Raw genomic sequence first — 22613 nt, 5'->3', positions numbered from 1 at the left:
AGAGAGAGAGCAGGGGGCAGAAATCTCGCTATCCTGGGACGAATGCGGGAGATGAAGATTGACAGGCACCTAGAATGTTGGTGAGAGTGTAGTTTCTGAGGGCATCTAGGGGGTGGGTGACTCAAAAGAAAAGGGCAGAGGACATTTTTTAGTTTCTCCTGAAAACTGGATTTAGGCAACTCATGTATGGCTTTAGTGCACCTTGCATACAAGCCATTTATTACTTTTCTGTTGGTGTGATAAAACACTATGACCAAGGCAACGTATAGAAACTTTATTTAGGCTTATGGTTCCACGGGATAGGAAAAGTCCATCACCACGATGGCAGGGAAGTGTGGCAGCAGGCAGACATGATGACTGCCACAGCTGAGAATTTGCATTTTGAACTTCAAGCATGTGACAGAGAGCACAGCTGGAATGGTGTGAGACTTTTGAAACTTCAAAGCCTGTCCCTAGTGACACACTTCCTCCAGCAAGTCCACAACTCCCAAACCTACAGGAAGAGCTCCACCAAGGGCACCTAATGTTCAACAATCTGAGCCTATCAAGGACATTCTCATTACAACCACTGCTTACCCCATAAACTTGTTTCACAGTAGAGATCAGTCAGAAAAGTTCAACAGTTTGATTCAGTTCTGACACAGGGTTTGGTCCAAGCTGCTGCTGCTGCTGCTGCTTCTTCTTCTTCTTCTTCTTCTTCTTCTTCTTCTTCTTCTTCTTCTTCTTCTTCTTCTTCTTCTTCTTCTTCTTCTTCTTCTTCTTCTTCTTCTTCTTCTTCTTCTTCTGCTTCTTCTTCTGCTTCTTCTTCTTCTTCTTCTTCTTCTAACTCTACATATATGAGAAAGAATGCAATATTTGCTCCTTGGCATAATTCTCTCCCTCCCTGACTTAAGACCTTTTCTTCTCCCATCATAACCCCTACTTCCATATCATATACTGACATATATAAGTATACCAGAATATATGTCATATGCATATAGTAGCATGGAATGGATGGGAAGATGGTCTTGAGCCATGAGGCTAAAGATGATGGAGGTATGTGGGCCTCTGCCTGACTTGAAGTGTGGCAGAATATATTGAGATGGAGTGGAAGGACCAATGGGGCTAAGCCGGGCACAGGTATGTCAGACAGTGAACACAAGTATTTGGGAGAAGGGAAGACTTGGTGCCATGCACATAGAATAGTCACATATCTATTTCTTTAATTTTTTTAAAATTTGATTTATTCATTTTATAATTTTATGTGTGAGTATTTGGTCTCCATGTATGCATATGTACTGTTTGAGTGCCTGATGCTCAAGGGAGTTAGAAGAGTTGTAAATGTCGCTTTCATTTCCTCAGATGAAGGGAAGAGATGAGAGCCATACCCAAGCTTTATGAGCTCGTGGCTTGAGCTGAGCCCAGAGTATTCTGACTGTCCCCAAACCTAGGGCTAGAAGCTTCTTGTCTGTACCACCTAATCTTCTGCAAGCAGGCCTTGAAGTCTTCAGCTTCCAGCCTCTGTCTGCTAACCTAGGTCTAGAATGTTTCCATTTCCAAGACTTACTGCTGAATAAACATCCATTCTAGCTCTTTCTGAACTCTAGCTGGCTGGTTCTACTGAGCTGTTCTGGCCAAAACATCTCCCCAAGCTGACTGATTCAAACTGGCTCCTCTGTCTCTGTCTCTGTCTCTGTCTCTGTCTCTGTCTCTGTCTCTGTCTCTGTCTCTCTCTCTCTCTTGGCTTCAGACTGAATTGTTCTGCTTGGTCGCAAACTAACTCTGGCAATCTGTTCTTGTCTTCTAGTCTTTTTATTTTCTGGCTTGTTCTGTCTTCACCTACAACCTGCCTCTATAAACTTGTCCCAGTAAAACACACACACCTTCTCCTTCCCCTTCCCCTTCCCCTTCCCCTTCCCCTTCCCCTTCCCCTTCCCCTTCCCCTTCTCCTTCTCCTTCTTCTTCCTTTTTTTTTTTTTTTTTTTTTTTTTTTTGGTTTTTTCGAGACAGGGTTTCTCTGTGTAGCCCTGGCTGTCCTGGCACTCACTTTGTAGACCAGGCTGGCCTCGAACTCAGAAATCCGCCTGCCTCTGCCTCCCGAGTGCTGGGATTAAAGGCGTGCGCCACCACGCCCGGCTCTTCTTCTTCCTTTTTTTTTTTTGAGACAGGGTTTCTCTGTGTAGCCCTGGCTGTCCTGGAACTCACTCTGTAGACCAGGCTGGCCTAGAACTCAGAAATCCACCTGCCTCTGCCTCCCAAGTGCTGGGATTAAAGGCATGCACCACCACTGCCCGGCTGGTCCAAGCTCCTTATGTTTAAGGGTTTAGTTTCTCTAACTACTACCACTTCAGACACCAGTGGTTTAAGTACAGGATCCCCACACTACCTATACATCTAGCAGTATGTCACTGAAATTGGACATTCCTACAACTACCCCACTTCAAGTACAATAATTTACTACAATGAATCACAGGACTCAGAAAACCACTTTATGATTACCTGTTGAATATAAAAGATTCAACTCAGAAACACTTAAAGGGAAGATATGCACAGTGTAAGGCTGGCAGCTGGGAGTGCAGTTTCTGTCCAGTGCTGCTTCACTGTTGTTGTGTAGCAGCTTCCTCTGATTTGAAATGTTCCATCCTGGAGGGAAGTTTGTTAAGACTCAAGAAGTTAACGAAACTTACAATGCTCAGGAAGAAAACAACTAGAAACTCCCAGGAAGCTCCTGAAATTCATGAAATTCACAAGTCCTCTCCCTAAGGTGGTCAGGACTGAACACAAGCTCCTCTGCTTGATGAGCCCACTTGCTGGGTAAATATGTGTTTTTTTGTATCTCCTCAGGAAAAGTCACCCAACATCCTCTCCAGCACCTACAAATTTTACCCAGAAGCTTTCTAAATCCTGCCATTCAGGACTTTTTATAGAGGTGTCATTACATGATTTTAATCTCCAGCCTCTGTCCCTTCCCCAGGGAGAGTGGGTCAAATGATCTAAACTTCTAACCATGCCCCATTCCTTAAGCTACCAAAGTAACACATAAAAAATATTCAGCATTCTAGTCATTTCAAAGACTTTAGAGATGCTGTACTAGCAATTTGGAACAAAACCTTATTTCGGGCCTACCACAGTCCTGAATTATGAACTGTTCATTAGCCCAGTTCCGAGCATCCCATCTTCCCAAGAGAGAGATTCTGTTGCAGAGAAAATAACCGTTTCAAAAGAGGGTGAGCTGAGTAGGAGCTGATGGACCTCTTTTGAGGCTGATCCTACTCAGCTCATCCTCTAAGTAGACAGAAGGTTGCTTAGTGAAACCAACCATGTGATTGGAGGATTGGAGTGTTTAGCATAACCTCTGGAGAGGGGGGAAGGGCTAGAGATTAACTTCAGTCATCAAAGGCCAATACTTTAATCAAGCATGCATGTATAAAAGAGATTCTATACAAAATCTAAGTGAGGGGTTGGAGAGCATCCAGGCATGCTAGGACTTCATGACCCTCCCACCTTACCCTATGTACCTCTGCATTGCCCTTTCATGTTTCATTTGAGACAGGATTTCATCTAATCCAGGCTGGCCTCGAACTTAGTACACAGCCAAAGATGGACTTGAACTCCTGATTTTCTGCACACATTCCTGAGTGCTGGAATTACAGAAGTATACCACCATACCAATTCATGCAGTGCTGGGGATCAAACCCAAGGCCTTGGACATGTGAGGCAAGCACACTACCAAACTGAGCCACATGCTAGTCCCATTTACATCCTTTATAATGAACTGGTAAATGCAAATAGCTGTTTTCCTGAGTTCTGAAAGCCATTATAACAAATTATCAAGCTGTAAGTTAGGGATTGTGGAACTCTTGATTTGTAGCTCATTTGGTGAAGTATCAGGCAACCCTGTAGGTTGCAAATGATATCTAAAGTAGGTGCAGTTCTCATTTGTGATTGAGTCTCACGGGTACCAGGGCTGTTGAGCAGCAGGTGGCCATCACCTGCAGAGTTGGTCATGAAACCACACTGACAAACTCACCTTCTCTGTTCTCCTTCCCCACAATGTTGGAATCAAGCAAAAGAAACTTCTTCTAAGTATTAACCATTTGGTTTTTGGGCTTCATTTAATCATTGGGAGAAACTAAATTCAAGGTCCCAGACCCTAGGAGAGCTGGGGACTTCCCAATAGCTTAACAGCTTCTGTTGTAAGGAAATGTTGTCCAAGTCCAGACACCTCAGGGACAACTTGTAAGGCAGCAGTTGTCCAGACATCTAAAGGACAACTTCATCTTGTTGGCAGGGTCAAACTAAGTTCATATTCCCAGGTCCAGGAAACAACTCCTATCTTGATTGATAGAAATTCCCTTGCTCAACCCCTTATGTCAAAATATGATTGGACAATGCTACAGCCCACCCTGTTTCCCCTTGCTTCATAGATTCATTTTTAAAATATGCTGCACAGCATTTCCTTGGGGTCGTAGTTTAGCTCCTGAGTCTGTTTTGCAGCCCTAATCAATCAGTAGTGGCTTGGTTACAACAAGTTTTTGTCTCTCTTGGTGTTTGAGTTATGTTGGATTTAAACGAACCCCACAACAGGATATCTCTGATCCATCACCCTCTCCTCTTTGGGGTAGGGGTGGGGCACCAGTGTGCAAGAGGGAGTGAGCCAGACATGCAGTGTTACAAGTAGGTTGTGATCCTGAGGTGTAATGCTGAGCTTCTCACAATAAATAGTACAGGCAGCATCCCCTTTGAAATAGATATAGATATCCTATAGGCTTTCCTAAAACCTCCTAACGGGAATTGAAGTGGATAGAGTACTTGTCTAACAGGTTTGAAGCCCTTGGTTTGATCTCCAGCTCCTCCTAAGCAAGACTTAGAAGTTGGAGCTCAGAAGTTTGAAGCCATCCTTGGGCATATTGTGTACTCAAGGACAGCCTGGCTATATGAGACTCTGTCTCATAAAATCCAAACCAAACTGAAATGAAGAACAAGGTTAAAAATTCATCTCCCGCTGGGCGTGGTGGCACACACCTTTAATCCCAGCACTTGGGAGGTAGAGGCAGGCGGATTTCTGAGTTCAAGGCCAGTCTGGTCTACAGAGGGAGTTCTAGGACAGCCAGGGCTACACAGAAACCCTGTCTCGCAAAAAACAAAACAAAACAAAACAAAACAAAACAAAACAAAACAAAACAAAATTCATCTCCCCTGACAATGAGCAAAGAGACATCTTGTTGGTGTTGTTCTTATACCAGTCAGGAGCAGAACAGATGGCAGACTTTTGTTTATCCTAGCTTGATACCTGGCTTGGTGGCCAAAGCTGTTTTATGCCCCAACACCATAAAACCCAAATCACTTCAAATCCAAGTAGCACGGCAAGAGAGGAGGAGGGCTGAGACCTGCCTGCATTCTGCCATGCTATGCGGTGCAGGTGGGGAAAGACATTCACAGACCTGCCCTTCACCCTATAGCAAGGGTGAGCCTTAGACAAACAGAGCCCAGTCTACCACCACACAGTGAAGTACGGGAGGATGGAGACAGACCTGTGAACTGCCATGCCAACCACAGAACTGCGCTCTAGCACTTGGCATAGGTGGGCCATAGACACCTGCTTGCAGGAGGATGTCACCCAGGAGCCCACCAGACATATGGCCAGCCTGCAGCGAGAGCCACCATAATGTGTGAGTATGTGTGGACAGATGGGAGAGAAAAAGAAGTGGGGCAGCTGATCATTATGAAGAGAGATGGAACTGGAGGGTGGAGAGGAAGGGCCTGCTGTGAGTGACTAGGCCCACCACCTGGGGTCATGGTGACATCTCAGCTTGAGCTGCCACTGAGGGCCATGTCTGGGTCCATGGCTATGCAGTGGCAGAGGTCAGTGTTGATGTTCATGGCTTATTTTTTTTAAAGACTTTATTTACTTTATATTTACACACATGAATACACTGTCACATAGTTACATAGTAAGTCCTGTCTCCAAAAAGCAAGCAAACAAACAAACAAATTAAAAGCTTTTCATTGAACTTAACATTGAATAAACAATCCAGGCTCTTAAGGAATAGGTATCAAGTGGAGAGGGTGTGTCTCAGACCAGCACTGTGCCCTGCCCACCACCCTTGTTTGGGGAATACCTGCCCATCCTCTAGGCCTTAGTACAGGCTATGTTTCTTCCAGCCAGCTTTCTGTGGACCAAGCAGATCTGCTCGGACATGTGCATTGGATCTGTAATGGTTCATCTCAGCTGTCAACATGATTGGATCTGGAATCAACTAATAGACACACTTCTGGGCGTGTCTGTGAGAGTATTTCCTGGAATGGTTAACTGAGTGTAGTCAGCCCTCCTCTAGAGTGGGCAGCACCTCCTGGCAGTGGTCCAGGTTGAAGAGGTTGGAAGGAAAAGCAGTGCTCTTCTTTGCCTGCTCACCTTTGCTCCCTGCTGGTGAGTGCATCTACTCTATAGCTGCTACTGTCTTTGCTAACACCAGAACCCAGCCAGCTTCCTCAGTCTTCAAATGTAGGCTATCCAGGCATCCTCCAGGCTTTTAGTGCCAGGTTGGGACTGCTAAGACATGCAGCTTCATGGAGTGAAGAGCTGCTGGGTTTTCAGACTCTCCAGAATGCAGACAGCCCTGGGCTGGACCTCCTAGCCTGTGCTGTGCAAGCCAATCTAGTGACTCTCCCTTTAATATGTGTTCACTCTGTTGGTTCCGTTCTTCTAGAGATCATTGATGGATACAGCTTCTACACACTGCAGTCCAAATAGCAGTGCAACGATATCTTTGGTCAACTGTGTCCTTGTTTGGCAGTGAGCTTCTCAGGAAGACTTGCCTGTCAACTTCTACAATGCTCAAGGCTTCCACAGAACTCAGCCAGTTGTTACTAAACCCCTGAAGGCACAATTTCTCAGAGGAAATTGGGGTGAGGGTAAGTGGAGACCAAGGTTTTGTTTGTTTTGTTTTGTGTTCCAGGCATTTTTTATACTGTGATTCCCAGGCACTATTTCTCAGGTCATACTGACAGATATGCCCAGGCACTATTCCCAGGTAATAAAAATAAGTAAGATTTATGAAGTACCTGGCCCACACCAGGCATGCTTCTTCATGCCTTTCATGTATCGAACCACTTAATTGTCACAGACTGAGGGCCTGAGGGGTTAAAGCAACCTACCCAATGTCGCACAATAGAGAGTGCTAGAAGCAGAAATTGAATCAGACCGTCTGGATCCAAAAACCTGCGTCCCCAGCTACCAGGACATTTATCCCAAGGGCAACCAGAACTGGAGAAACGTGTCAGATGTCTTCTGATGCTAATTACACAGACAGCAATGCTGTTGGCAAAAACTAACATGCCACAGTGGCACCGTCTCAGCACACTATTCCCCTAGGAAAAAGACCTGCTCATCTGGGGACAGACCTGCTTCCCAGCTCTCTAGGTATGTACCTATAGAAGTGGCTTCTCAACAGACTGCTCCCAGTCCCTACACAGACATATGGCCCAAGTAGACCCTCCTGGGACTGTGCAGGTCAGTTCTAGGAGACAAGGGAAGGTCTCCTGGGTGGTGAAGGTGGCTCCAGGCTCAGAGCAAGATGCCAGAATGAGAGATGAACAAGCATGTCTCTCCCTTTGCAGGGAGCAAGGGAGGCTTTACCTACCCCATCCTATGGACTGTCTGAGTCCTCACCTCTTAACCGGAAGAGCCTTAACTAAGATCAACTTACAGTCCAAAAAATTCTTCCATAGGCCACTGCTTTGTGTACCAGCTGGGGTAGCAGGCAGGGCATATAATAATGGGGAGGCTCCATCATGAAGAAGTGAAACAGCTTTCTAAGCAGCAAGTACTGTGTCTTAGTCAGGGTTTCTATTCCTGCACAAACATGACCAAGAAGCAAGTTGGGGAGGAAAGGGTTTATTCAGCTTACACTTCTATGTTGCTGTTCATCACCAAAGGAAGTCAGGACTGGAACTCAAGCAGAGCAGGAAGCAGGAGCTGATGCACAGGTCATGGAGGGATGTTACTTACTGGCTTGCTTTCACTGGCTTGCTCAGCTTGCTTTCTTATAGAACCCAGGACTGCCAGCCCAGGGATGGCACCACCTACAATGGGTCCTCCCCTCTTTTTTTTTTTTTTTTTTTCCCCCAAGACAGGGTTTCTCTGTGTAGTCCTGGCTGTCCTGGAACTCACTCTGTAGACCAGGCTGGCCTCAAACTCAGAAATCTGTCTGCCTCTGCCTCTGCTTCCTGAGTGTCGGGATTAAAGGTGTGTGCCACCAACACCTGGCGGGTCCTCCTGTCTTGATCACTAATTGAGAAAATGCCTTACAGCTGGATCTCATGGAGGCATTTCCTCAGGGGAAGCTCCTTTCTCTGTGGTAACTCCAGCTTGTGTCAAATTAACACAAAACCAGCCAGTACATAGTGATAGGTGACATCAGATCTCAAAGAAACAAATGGCTACCTGAGGTGCCTATGGACACATCAAAGGCTGACACAGGTCACCTGGCTCTCTCAGTCTTACAGGTACCTGTGACAGTCCTGGCTCCTCTCAGCACTTCTCACCCTTGCCCCTACCCTAAAACCCCTCCAGCCAGAGCTTGGGCTTCCCTTCTCCCAGCTTCTCTTTCTGATGGAACTCAGCCAAGCTCTCTTGTGCTCTTGGTTGCCCCCCCCCCACTGTGTGTGTGTGTGTGTGTGTGTGTGTGTGTGTGTGTGTGTTCTCTGCTCTTGGCTCCTAGTTACCTCTGGCTGTTCTCTTCTCTACAATGAAAAACCTTCTCCCCAACCATCCTGAAGAGCAACCTGTCCTCGTTCTCATCCAAGTAGTTTCTCCCTTAGGTGAAGGCTCTGGCTTTCCTTCTATGTGTCTCCTTGTGAGGGTCTACAGGAGGGGGTGTTATGTTTTATAAAAAGATAAGAAAGAAGGATGGAATGGTGAGGTCTGGTGTTGGGGAAGTGGGTGCCTCTGCGGGCCCATGCTGAAGCATCCCTTCCTCCTGAGGGACGGGCCACACATAATCAGAGATTATTCGAACAAGAGGGCAAGAGAGTGAGGAGAGGGCAAGCAGCCCCTTTTATAGTGAGTCAGGAATACCTGGCTGTTGCCAGTAACTGTGGGGCGCAGCCTAGACTAAATGCCAACGGGGGCGGGGTGGTGGTGATGGTCTCAGTTCCCCCCACTTCCCTTGAGGCTCTGATCTGCCCTTGACTTGGAGGGTGCTTGAAGGGAGGTGGGAGAAGAGGCAGAGGCCTGATAAGACTGTCCCGTGTACCCCAGTCTTCCCATTGCCAGAGTGCTTAGGACCATGGAGAACCGAGAGGTCACTGGAGACAGGTAGGTGACATTAACTGCAAGAGTGGAAGATGGAGAGAAGACCAGGATTGAAGGAACTAGAACAGGCTGAAGGCCCCACCCACCTGCGCCTCTCCCACCCTGCTAGAAAGCTCCTGTTCCTGCCAATCAGATTTGAGGCTCTCTCTATGATCTGGGCCCCAGGTTGGGGAAGGAAGTGGTTGTAGGATGCTCCTCTTGGCTGGGGATGGAAAACCTGAGACAGGACAAGGTAGGGAGCTGCTGACCCACCTTGAGGTTGCTAAACACCAAGACTTCTTCTGAGTCCTCCTAGAAGATCCTCAAACTCTGTCTAGAAGAACAGGAAGTTGCGGCTGGAGGGGATTTCCTGTTTACTGGTGGTGTCAGCGCTGCTCTGAGAGGCTAATGTGAGCTGTGTTCATCTCCCACCCTCCCCTGAGGCTGACTCGTGACTCTGCCCTTTCCAGGATTAGCAGGAAGCGGTCCAGCTCCCTGCTTATCTCAGCTGCTCTCCTTTGCTGGCCTGGGCTGCAGGAGCGTTTCTGAAGTCACTCAGAAAGCACTGGCCTGCTCAGTTGGCGAAGACCGCCTGGTCCTGTGACTCTGGCGTCACCCTAGTTCACAGAGAAGGAAGCTAGGAGTGCTAAGGTTAGCAAAAGCTAAGTAAAATAAAAATGACAATGCTCAATTAAAGTCACTCTTTAGGTGATAACAGGCATTTTTTTTTAAGTATGAAAGGTCTTATTTTAGCTTACAGTTTGGTTGTATGGCTTAGGGGTATTGTCCATCGTGGGTGAAGTCAAGGTGTCAGGAACTTAGCTGCTGGTCACATTGCAGCCACAGTCTGGAAGCAGAAAGAGATGAATGGCGTATTTAGTTCACTTTCTCCTTTTAAAAAACAATGCAGGGCTGGTGAGATGGCTCAGTGGGTAAGAGCACCCGACTGCTCTTCTGAAGGTCCAGAGTTCAAATCCCAGCAACCACATGGTGGCTCACAACCATCCGTAATGAGATCTGACGCCCTCTTCTGGTGTGTCTGAAGACAGCTACAGTGTACTTACTTATAATAATAAATAAATCTTAAAAAAAAAAAAAACAATGCAAACAAGCCCCGCCCCTCTGACCCCCTCTGAGTCCAGTTAGTACTATAGGAATGTTCAGGGTGTGGGACCACTCGCTGGAGTACTGTTAACTTACCAGTGGCCATACTTGCAAAGGAAAATGGCTTCCTTCCCCAGCAGCCTTCAACTACCAATAGCTCTTCAGCTAAGGGGAGGGCCTTGTGAGCTGCTGATCAGGTTTTTATTGCTAGAGTATCCTGCGTTTTATCTTGTGAGTCCTAAAGGGACAGAAGGCCAGAGGATATGGAGAGGTCCACAGTGTGGTCCTATGATAGTGCAAGATTGTAGCCACGAAGATGTGGACTCAGCTTGCCAGCCTGGAAACATGGCTACTGTGCTCTTACCTAGGCAATGAGGGTGTGGTGACAGAGGAGGTAAGGGTTTCAACTCAACAGGGAAGGAAGCAGACTCCCCAAAGCAGAGACTGACAAGCCTGGTCACACTCAGAAGAAGCATCATCCATGGAGGCTCATTTTGTGTCAATTTGATTAGAGCATGGGATGCCTAGGTCAAGGTGTATCCATGAGACTGTTTAGAATCTGCAGACAGTGTGTGCGCGCGCGCGCTTTGTGTGTGTGTGTGTGTGTGTATGTGTGTAAGAAAGAGAGACAGAAACAGAGACAGTGATACACACAATCAGAGACAGTAAGACACAGAACAGTGACAGAGAGATAGGCACACATACAGAGACATAGACACAGAGAGACAGGGAAAGAGACATAGGGACAAGAGACACACAGAGAGAAACAGAAAAAGAGACACACATAAAGAGAGACAGACACACACATAAAGAGAGACAGATACACACAGAGAAGACAGAGACACAGACACACAGAGAGAGACAGACAGACAGGCAGAGAGATTGGTAATCAGGTTAGAATTTAGTGTTATCATCTACTTGTTCTACCACTGTCTGTCTGAGGCAAGCTGCCCCAGACTCACATATTGAACACGTCATCTCTACCTGGTGACATTGTTTTAGGGTATTATGGAGCCTTTTTAGAGATGGGGCCTACCTAGCTGGCTGACACAGGGCTGTTGGGGTTCTCTCCCAGGCCCATTCCAGCCTTATCTTTTCTGCTTCCTGATCAGCCACATCGTAAACTGCTTCATGCTCCTTGAACTGCCACAGTGAACTTCACTGTTCCTGCCACGGTGAAGATTGTCATGCTCCGCCCCCTTCAACCTCCCCTCCCCCATCGTGTGGGTTCTGCTTGCGGCCCCCCCCCATCCCTGTTCTGCTTGCCCACTACTAGCCCTGCCTTGCTCACCCCACTGTGAAACTGTGACCTAGTGGGACTTTTTCTTCCCCTAAATGGCACCTATAAGGTATTCCATCCAGCAATGAGAGAAGAAACAAATGTGAAACATGTCTGGCCTTAAGGAGAAGTCATAAGGATGGAATGAGACAGTGCCGAAGCTTCTGATGCCTCAGCCCATGGGGTGGGGACTAAAAGTGCATGCTCTCCACTCCTTCTGGTGGCGGCTGACATCAGGAGTCACGCGTTAGCAGAAGGGCCAGAATGGCTGACAGGGCTGTGCTCAGCCCATACACTAGATATGCAAAGGCTCCACGGCAGGATGTGGCTGCAGCCTGAGGTGTTTCTGCTCCTGAATCATATGACCCAGGAGATCCTACTGTGATGGGAAAGGGTATGTGTGGAGAGTTTGGCCAGCCAACTGAGGGTGATTCTTAAATAAACCCCAGGCCATGCATGCCCTCTGTTGTAGAGACTGGAAATCCTTGGAAAATGATGCCCGACATATATCTGAGCCCTAAGAGAAACAGACCATTTGAGCTGGGAGACAAAGCTGAAACTACTCACTGCAAACTAAGCCCCGCTAGAACCATTAACGGCTGAAGCCACACAGGCCCAGCAGCCTCTGATAGGATAGAAGAGGTCTATCTAGGACTGAGTTGGAGCAGCACAGAGGGACCAAGATAGCCCAGAAAGCCCACTGTCCCTTTCTCTCAGGTCAGGCCCATGGCTGTATGGAGGATCTGAAGCACAAGTGAAGGAGGCCAAGCTACAGCTACTTTCCAGGTATGGTCACTTGGCACGAGAGGGTGGCCAAGAGGATAACGGCTGAAGGACCGCCTCTAAACGGTAGTGTAAAGGGTGTGGCTTTTCATCCACTACTCCCTCCTTCAGGAAGCACCTGTGGCATATCTCTGACCTTTCCCTTCCCCTGCCCCAACCCCCTGCCTAATCGAATAGACCCTGACATTTGTATTCAGGTCTGTTCAATGACTCTTTTTCTTTTTTCTTTTTTTGTGTTTTTGTTTTTTCCGAGACAGGGTTTCTCTGTGTATTCCTGGCTGTTCTGGAACTCACTCTGTAGACCAGGCTGGCCTCAAACTCAGAAATCTGCCTGCCTCTGCCTCCCAAGTGCTGGGATTAAAGGGGTGTGCCACCACTAACCGGTAACTCTTTCTTCTTATATGAAAACTAAACTCTCCAGTTCCCCTTTATCTATTACCATCTTTTTTTTTCCCTCCTAGCCAAATCTTAAGTGCATCAACAGGAACTTTCTCCATTCCTCCCTTCCCTGGTCCTTCTCATCCATCAGGCCTCTGTGCCTGCCTTTTCCTCTGTGGCTCTGCCTCCTAGAGATGCTTGCCCCATCTCTCAGCATCCCTCATGGCTGTCAGCTAGCTGCAAACCACTTTGCTGGCTGCAAGTCTCTCTTGTAGCCTTCTCCCTGTGTCACAGGATTCCTTGGGCATAGTCTTCATGAGACAGAGCATAGTTTCTTAGGAGCACGAATCCCAGCATTTCACATGCTGTATTAGTTAGTCTCTCAGGACAACTGGGCCTAAACGCACAAACTGAATAGCTTAAACAACAGAAATTAATCTTTCTCAAAGCCCTGGAGGCTGGCGGTTCAAAAGCGAGACGCTGTTGGGACTGGTTTCTGTCTTACAGTCAGCGGCCTTGTGTCTGTACCCACACACGACCTTTCCTCTAGACCCTCATGCACCCTTCCTCTCTCTCTATCCTTCCTAGTTGTCTGTCTCTTTTAAGATTTATTTTTATTTCTTGTGCATTGGCATTTTGCCTGCATATATGTCTCTATGAGGGTCCCAGATCCCTAGAACTGGAGTTACAGACAGTTGTGAGCTGCCATGTGGGTACTGGAATTTGAACCTGGGTCTTCTAGAAGATCAGTTAATGCTCTTAACCATTGTACCGTCTCTCCAGTCCCCCTGTTATTTCTTATTAACAACAGCCATTTGAGTCCAGGTCCCCATCCTAAGACCTCACTTGTGTTCCCTTATAAGGATCCTGTCTTGTGTCCACTTGACACAAGGTAGAGTTCTCTGAAAGGAGGGTACCTCAGTTGAGAAGATGCCTCTATAAGATCAAGCCTGTAGACCATTTTCTTAGTTAGTGATTGATAAGGGGAGGGTTCAGTGGTTGTGAGTGGTGCCATCCCTGGGCTGGTGGTCCTGGGGTCTATAAGAAAGCAGACTGAGCAAACCATGAGGAGCAAGCCAGTGAACAGCATCCCTCCATGGCCTCTGTATCTGCTCGTGCCCCCAGGAACTCTCCTGCCCTGCCTGAGTCCCTGTCCTCAGTGCTTTCTAATGATGAACGGTTACATGGAACTGTGAGTGAAATAAACCCTTCCTCCCCAAGTTTCATGGTGTTTCATTACAGCAGTGGTAACCCTAACTAAGATAGGTTCCCTCTCATCTAGTCACTTTGGGGATTATGATGTAAGAATTTTGCAGAGACATAGTTTAGCTATAGTGCACGCCTGCACATTTGTGTTGCTCTCAGAGAAGAACACTCCTTTGCAGGACTCTGTGGGGATTTTTTTTTTTAAATTTGCCAATTCTCTAAGCTCATCTAGTAGTCATTTCCCCCTTTTTGTCCCTTATGTCTCAGCCCCAAAACATGCAGGCTTCTTAGTTTTCTCAGTACACAATGTTTCTTCTGCTTTAAATCTTCTTCTCCCCCATTCTTCACAATGTGTCCTTATTACTTAACATTTAGCTCACGTCCCTCCTTCGTAAGTCTTCCACACTCGTCTCAAGCCAGAGGCCTGGCTGGGTGTTCTACTCAGGCCTCCCTTCTCCAGTGGTACTTAACACCTTGCAATGGAATTTTTTCTGTTTAATGCTTCCTTTTTTCTACTAGTTGGTACTATGGAATAAAAGTACCAACAGAGTAGATGTCACATCTCTGTTTCTTCGCTCACTGCTACATCCCTGACACCTAACACAAAGCATTAAATACACACAGTGCTTAAATATAATCATTGAAATAATTTATATAGGTTGAAGGTAGATTTTTTTTTTAAATAATGTTTTCAGATTAAGAGAAGTAGTAGTAGTCATGGTCAATAATGAAAAAGTCCAACCCTTGGTAAAAGTGAGTCTGATAATAATTTTATCATCCCCACCAATTTTGGTAATTGTGGTGGTTAGAATAGGTATGGCCCCCATAGACTCATGTGCTGGAATGCTTGGCCCATAAGGAGTGGCACTGTTAAGAGGTGTGGCCATGGGGGCAAGAGAGTTGGCTTAGTGGTTAAGAGTACTGAGTCTTCTAACAGTGGTCCTGAGTTCAATTCCCAGCAACCACATGGTGTCTCACAACCATCTGTAAAGGGATCTGATGCCCTCTTCTGGTGTGTCTGAAGACAGTGTATTCACATACATAAAATAAATAAATCTTTAAAAAATAAAAAAGAGGTGTGGCCTTGTTAGAGGAAGTGTGTCACTGTGTAGGTGGGCTCTGAGGATTCATATATGCTCAAACTATGCCCAGTATTGTACATAATCTCCTTCTGCTGCCTTTGGATCAAGATGTAGAACTCTTGGCTCCTCCAGCACCATTACAAGATATCTTCTTGCATGGTACCATCTTCCTGCCATAGTGATAATAGACTAAACCTCTTAAAATTGTAAGCTAGCCCTAAAATAAATGTTTTCCTTTATAAGAGTTGCCTTGGTCATGGTAACTTCACAGCAATGAAACCCTAACTAAGACAGTTATGGCACAGAAAGTCCTAGCTAGAATCTATACGGTGGCCAGTAAAATTCCGTCTCTGCCCACACCATTCAAAAGTGAAAATTTGGTTTTTTGTTTGTTTTTGGTTTTGTTTTTGTTTTTTGAGACAGGGTTTCTCTGTATAGCCCTGGCTGTTCTGTAACTCACTTTGTAGACCAGGCTGGCCTCGAACTCAGAAATCCACCTGCCTCTACCTCCTGAGTGTGTGGATTAAAGGCGTGTGCCACCACGCCGGGATGAAAACTTGTTTTTAAGATGCCTGAATGCACTGTTAAAATCAGTATTGAGGTTTCTTTAAAACTGAAAACAGAAAGGCCCTTGGTCCTGTAAAGGTTCTATGCCCCAGTATAGGGGAATGCCAAGGCCACAAGCTTAGTGGCTAGAGCAGTGCAAAAATTGAGGGCGGGAGCTCTGGCGGGGAATGAACGAGAACAAAGTACAGTGGCGCATGTATAGCGGTGTGCCTGGGCAAAATCTGTTATTTTGCATGTTAACCTAAATTTGAAAGGGCTGAAAGGTTTCAATCCATTCTCCTTTGCAACTGATTCTTTGCTGCTCCTTCTAAACAATAAGGAGGTGTGCCCCAATTTTTTTGTTCCAGATGGTTCTTGTGCAGGTTCTTAGCCAACAGAATCCGAAGTGATGTTAAAGGAAACCTTTGTCTCACCCTCTTGCATTCTTACGGCATCTCTTTGTCCCCCTGGACTCTTGCCTTAAGACCACCGAGTAAAGAAGTTGGGTTAGCACCCCAGAGAGTAAAAGGCTACATTAAGTGTGATCAAGATGACTCAAAACAATCGCCCCCAACTTACAGACATGAGAATGAGACTTCTCTAGGCCTCTGTCCCTGTCAGCATTCCAGCTAAAACCGGTCTTTCAGGGGAGCCAAAAGATACCATCAAGGAGGTCAGCAGAATTTAGGAGAATAAAGAAAGCTCTGCTGGACGGATTGTTTCCCAGAAGATTTGATGGGTAGTTAGTCCTGATTTCCATTGGACCAATTGACTTCCCCTCTTCAAGTAGTGGCTCTGCTACCTCACTGTCTCCCTGTCACACTGAGTGTCAGTCATCAAACTTCCAGTCATTGTTCCCAGTCCCAGACCTAAAGAAGAAGGTGAACAGAACAGAGCGTTTTCCACAAGGTCTCTGTGTAACTCTGATTGAGTCATCTTCAAGGGTCACTTTCTTGTGGAAGCTGGCTGCATCTGCTCCCTTGGGACATGAAAGCCCCCAAGTCAGAAGCCAGAAGCATCTCATACTCCCTATACCTGCAATGCAACCCTGGATTTTTGTTAGAGAAAAAGCTCCTTCCAGTGATGGAGGAATGCATCTGAGAATGTTAGAAGCCCCTCTACACGTCCATACACTGACCTATCCACAGCAGCACATTTTGTAGAAAAAACAAAACAAAACAAAAAACCCCAAAAACCCCCCAAATGCTTCACCAGGAAGACAGATAAGTATTTACCAAATGGGACCTTATGTATTCATGTGGCTAAACTTCAAAATGATTATCACTGAGTAGAATCAGGATGTTGAAGCCACATAAAGTACACTACTCCTATGAAAATTAAAACCAGATGTGATGACACATACCTTTAATCCCAGGACTCAGGAGGCAGAGGCAAGGGGATCTCTGTGAGTTCTGGGCCAGCTTGGTCTACAGAGTGAGTTCCAGGACAGCTAGGGGGATTACATAGAGAAATCCTGTCTCAAGACAGACAGACAGACAAACAAACAAAAACCCAAAACAAGGAAGAAAGAAAGAAAGAAAGAAAGAAAGAAAGAAAGAAAGAGAAGGAAAGGAGATCAAAACACCATCAAGTATTTAGGATGCACTTGTATTTTTAGCTGTATACAAAATAACAGCTCTGAGAGACAGAGCTTCTGGGGTGCAGGACTGAGGAAGGGGTACACCAGAGCTTTGACTGTATATCTGTGATATGAGAAAAGTACAGAAAATTCGGCAACTAACTTCAAAACTCGATAGATGGCAGATATTACTTTCTGTATTTTATATTTTAGGATCATAAGATAAAAATACATTAAGTTCCCCTTCTCTTCTGACCACATATCTTTTCTTTAGTTCAATGTCTCCCTTGTAATGTCACAGAGTGTCTTTATGCAGCCCTGGCTGATATGGAACTTGCTATGTATGTAGGTCAGGCTGGACTTAAATTTGTGGTGACCTTGACTTTGCCTTCCAAATACTAGGATTATATCTGTGGGCTACCACCACCAATAGACTAAAATAAATTATTAAACTAGGGAGCAAGACAGTGCTTCTCCAACTTTAATATTCAGATTGCCTGGAGATCTTGTTAAAATCTGTATTCCAATTTTTGTATATCCAGGGATAGGTTAGGGCTTGAGCCTCTGCATTCCCAAAGCTTTTAGGACATGCAAAATTAGCTTTCCTTTGGACCACACTTTTGCCTGGGGTCCCACTGAGTCCCTTCTGGCTATACCATTCTAGGTGTGTCCTTGTGTCCCACTAACATCCTGACGTGTTTAAGCCTGTATAGATAGATGCTGTTAGGAGAGAAGGAAGTGGGAGAAGGGCTTGGGTCTGTGGGAACATCAGGGCTCCAGACAGTGACTCCAACTCCTACATAGATATAAATCCAGCTCTCTTATGCTTTTGGGCTCTCACATGTAACTCAGGAAGAGGGCCTGGAATCGAAACACACACACACACACACACACACACACACACAGAGGCTATTGGGAACATTTAAGTGGCCAGCAAAGTCAAAAGCTGCAGGTTAGAAGGCTTCTAATTCAGTGTATTTTGTAGGTTTGACTCCAAATCTGCAGAGTAACCGGCTGAACACTGAGGCAGGTATTCTGTGTTACAGTCTTGGGTTAGTCTCTACTCTGAAAGCCTTCAACTAACGATTCGGGACCCACCTACAGCTTTGAGTGTAACCTACTCCAAGACTGCAGCTTTTGGTGTTAATCTGTCTTTTAAAAAAAATGCTCTTGCATTTAGATGAATGCTGTGTGGTGGAGCATCTGAGCATCGCAGTCTAGCCAAGTCCCTGGTAGGAGCCCTAGGGTGCAAGGAGCCTCTATTAGTATCACAGGCCTTGTAGCCACTCACTGCTGTGGGAACTGTGTCTGGGAGCCACTGGGAGAGGGTTATTTATGCATGAAGTGTCTCAAGGAATCACCCCAGACTTTACCTCATATGCCTTTCCTCTCTGCTGATTCTGCTTTGTGCTGTACCCTGTCATAAATCACATCTACGGAACATTTCCAGGCTTATCACTGGATGATTGATCAAGGGAAATCTTGGAGACGACTCTTTACTTACCTTCAACTGCTCTGATCTAGACTTGGCCGACCTCCAGTTCCAGTAAATGCCTTTCCCCGACCTATACTCCCAGTCTCCTATTCAGCCTCCTATACAGAATCCAGATCGGCTGTGCCATCTCACGCCTCTCACGTGTTCTTCATTTGGCCGGGCTAACTTCCACGATACCAAGTCTCAGCATGTTTTGTTATCCAGTGCTGCGGAACAAGCCACCTCCAAACCCTGTGGCTTAAGACAACAACAGCTCATCATGTCTCATATCTCCGTGGGTTGATGAGTCAGGCGGTTCTTCAGCTTCCCAGGGGTTGGTCGGGAGTTTAGGGTGGAAATTTCTAGTGGCTCCACCCACACAGATGGCAGCACCAGCTGTTAGTTCAGCTGAGGCTAATGGCCAAGGTCACAATTCTCTTCCATATGGGCCTTCTATGTGAGACTGGTTGATTTTCTTCAGAGCGTGGTGGGTGGGTTCCAGGGGAAAAATTTTATTCCTAAAGAGCAAGACCCCAGCAAGCTGCAGCTTGCATCAATCATGGCGAGATACCATTGAGGTAAGCTGGTGTTCCTGGCCAAGCTCACAATCATTATAGGAGGGAGCTACACAAAGAAACTAGTGCTTGAGGGTGGAGTTTAATGGAGATTGCCAAAGAGCAATATGTCATTTATTCAAGTCTTCTCAGACCTTTGTCTGGGCCCCCTTTGTACTTAACTTATAGCACTTACCCCATCAGCTGGAAGTAGTAGGTTTGGTTGTAAGAATTTTCCTGGACTGGCACTCCTTTGAGAGCACACACTATTTGTGTTCTCCCTCTGTCCCAATCCTAAGTACACCCTGCTAGAAGGATTCCTGGTAAAACTGGGGGAGTCACGATTACCACCTGTTTCCTACTTGCCAGACTCAAGCCCTATCGTAACCCTATCAGTTAGACTTCGGAAGCTGAATAGACAGTTGCACTGTCCTCAGTTGGAGTGTGGCAGCCAGGTGCTGTAAATAGATTCCTGGCAGACAAGAAGCGTCTAGTAACCCTTAGTGGCATCAATAAACACACGACGGAGTGATCGGCCTAGTTCATCATTGAGATTGCCACGTTGTAAATGCCTCAAATTCTTTTTCTTTGTGACAGGGTCTCCCTCTGGTGCCCTGGCTGGCTTGGAAGGTACCATGTCAGTCAAGCTGCCCTAAACCTCACTATGACCCACCTGCCTCTGCCCCCTTGGGGTGCTAGGGTTATTGGTGTGTTCCACTGTATCTTGTTTTTTCAGTTTTGTTTTTGGTTTTTTTTTAGACATACACTGTCATCAAGTTGAGAAAAAACACACATTCCCTAGATGAAGCAAGTTCATCAAAGTTGTGTTTAGGAGGCTTCTTTGGCCTCTCTTTGAGACAATTTCCTAGGAACACAGTTTCATTTGCTAAATCATGCTACACAGTTTTGTGTCAGGAAAGGACGAGGCCCAGCCCATGAACGTGTTCTCTGATTCCCAGACTCTGGGGTTCTGAGCACTTAGCTCCTAATGCAGGCTCCATCTATAAATAGTCACAGACACATCTTCAGTGGCAACACACTGGAGTGTGGCAATCCATTGTGAACTCAGTTCCTCCCTACTGCAAAATTCTGACTTCATCAGAGAACAGCAGGGGTGAATCATTCCTGTGCAGAGGCGCCAATGACATCATCCACTTTTTAAGAACCAGAGAGAGAGAGGTTGATGTTCTATTCCATGTTTCTCTTTGGGACAAGTTTCTCTACCCCTCTGTAGGCACCCTGTCAGCTATGGGAACGACTCCTTACTTAAGATCTCCGCCAGCTTCTGCCTTTGGAATGCAGTGTTTAAAACTCAAATAAAAAAAGATTTGACTTAGTGCTTATTCAATACCAAATGGTCAACCCTGAAAACATATAGATAAGTAACAAGTAGCCTGAGTAGGTTATATTTAGAAATATGTATACATATATGTAATAACAATAAAAAAAAGAGGTCATGAGTCTTACAGGGAGCAAGGAGAGGCATATGGGAAAATTAAGAGGGAGCAAAGAGAAGGGAGAGATGATGTAATTATAATATCAAATATTATACATATTTGTAAATATATAAAAATATATAAAGGCTGGGCAGTGGTGCCGCATGCCTTTAATCCCAGCACTTGGGAGACAGAGGCAGGTGGATCTCTGAGTTCGAGGCCAGCCTGATCTACAGTATGAGTTCCAGGGCAGCCAGGGCTACACAGAGAAACCCTGTCTTGAAAAACCAAAAAGAAAAAATTAAACAATTTTAGGAAGGGAGGGGAGGGGAGGAAGGAAAATAAAATAAAAGAATCATCTTTCTGTTTTATAAAAGATTCTTTGTTGTTACTTTTTTTTTTTAGGGGGGGGGCAGGTTATGAGACAGGGTTTCTCTGTGTAGCCCTGGCTGTCCTGGAACTCACTCGTAGACCAGGCTAGCCTCGAATTCAGAAATCCGCCCGCCTCTGCCTCCCGAGTGCTGGGATTAAAGGTGTGCGCCACCATTGCCCGACTTTGTTGCTACTTTTAAGTTTTTACTTATTATTGAAAGGATTGGTATGGGCTCAGGATCTCCAAGACCAAGTTCTTAGAACAAAGGAGATTTGTTTGCCTTGGAGAAACAAAGGACAGGGAATAAGAGACAAAAACAGGAATAAAGATAAAGACAAATAGATAAAGACGAAGATAGGGGTTGAGGAAGAAGGAAAATGGAACAAGGGAGGCATGGAGGGGTGTTTGTCCTAGAACACAATAAAGGACTGCCTTTGGATAGAGAGGAGACAGATGTGGCCCATCGGCAAATGGCACTTTATAAAGGACTGCCTTTGGATAGAGAGGAGACAGATGTGGCCCATAGGCAAATGGCACTTTATAAAGGTAAAATGGGAAACACAGAGTTAGCATGAGGTGCTTAACTTTAACTGGTCATGTTAATCAGGTGATGAACCAAAGGAGGCTTTTGATTGGTGGACTTAAATACCTTGATAGGTGGACCTTGGTAGTCAGCCTCAAGAGGAGGAAGTAGTCAAATAAGGGAATAGACCTTTTGGGCTAGCTTTAGGAATCTGATCTAATGGTTTCTATTAAGGCAGAGAGAATGGAGAAGGACAAGGCCTGACAGAGCCGCCATTGCCACGCTCAGGCTGTCTAGAGTCCCTTCGATTATTGGGGTTCCTTTAATTAATATTCACACATTGTTGTGAATATTGTCAGCAGACAGTTGAGTGGAGTCGGATCTCTTCTTCTTCCTCCCTGGACTTCCGTGCCTGGCTGAACTCAGGTCCCATGTTTGTGTCTAAGCATCTTCACCTGCGTAGGCATCGCAGGCACTGGCTGTAGTTAGTGTTTCAGTAGAAGGACTGACTGGATTGTTTCCAGCAGGCCAGCTCCCCCTTGCTCCATGTAAGCGCATTTCACAGCTCAAGATCAAACTTGCTCTGTTGGAGTTAGCCAGGTCCATCTGTGCTTTCATTGAATAGCAACCTGCTTTATTTGTAACTTCTGCGTTTCTAGCCAGGGTGTGGTAGCACTGGGGAGGCACAGACAGGTGGATGGATCTCTTGAGTTCGAGGCCAGCTTGGTCTACAGAGGGAGTTCCAGGACAGCCAGGGCTACACAGAGAAACCCTGTCTCGAAAAAACAAATAACAAACGGAAAATTTAAAAATTAAATAAATAATCAAACAAACAAACAAATCAACATTCTGAGTTTCTATAGACTTATTATACCACACTTTCAAGTACCCCATAGTCTGCTACCACTATCTAGCATCTCATTCACAGCTATGCTCTGGTAGATGCCTGTAGAGATGCCTGTGAGATGCCTTTTTTTTTTTTTTTTTTTACAGAAGTGGTGAAACCTACAAAGACCGACAAG

Source organism: Mus caroli, unplaced genomic scaffold (genome assembly GCF_978045245.1).
Source record: "Mus caroli unplaced genomic scaffold, Mus_caroli_1 scaffold_14, whole genome shotgun sequence".
Lineage (NCBI taxonomy): Eukaryota > Metazoa > Chordata > Mammalia > Rodentia > Muridae > Mus > Mus caroli.
Note: the sequence above shows the minus strand (reverse complement) of the source record.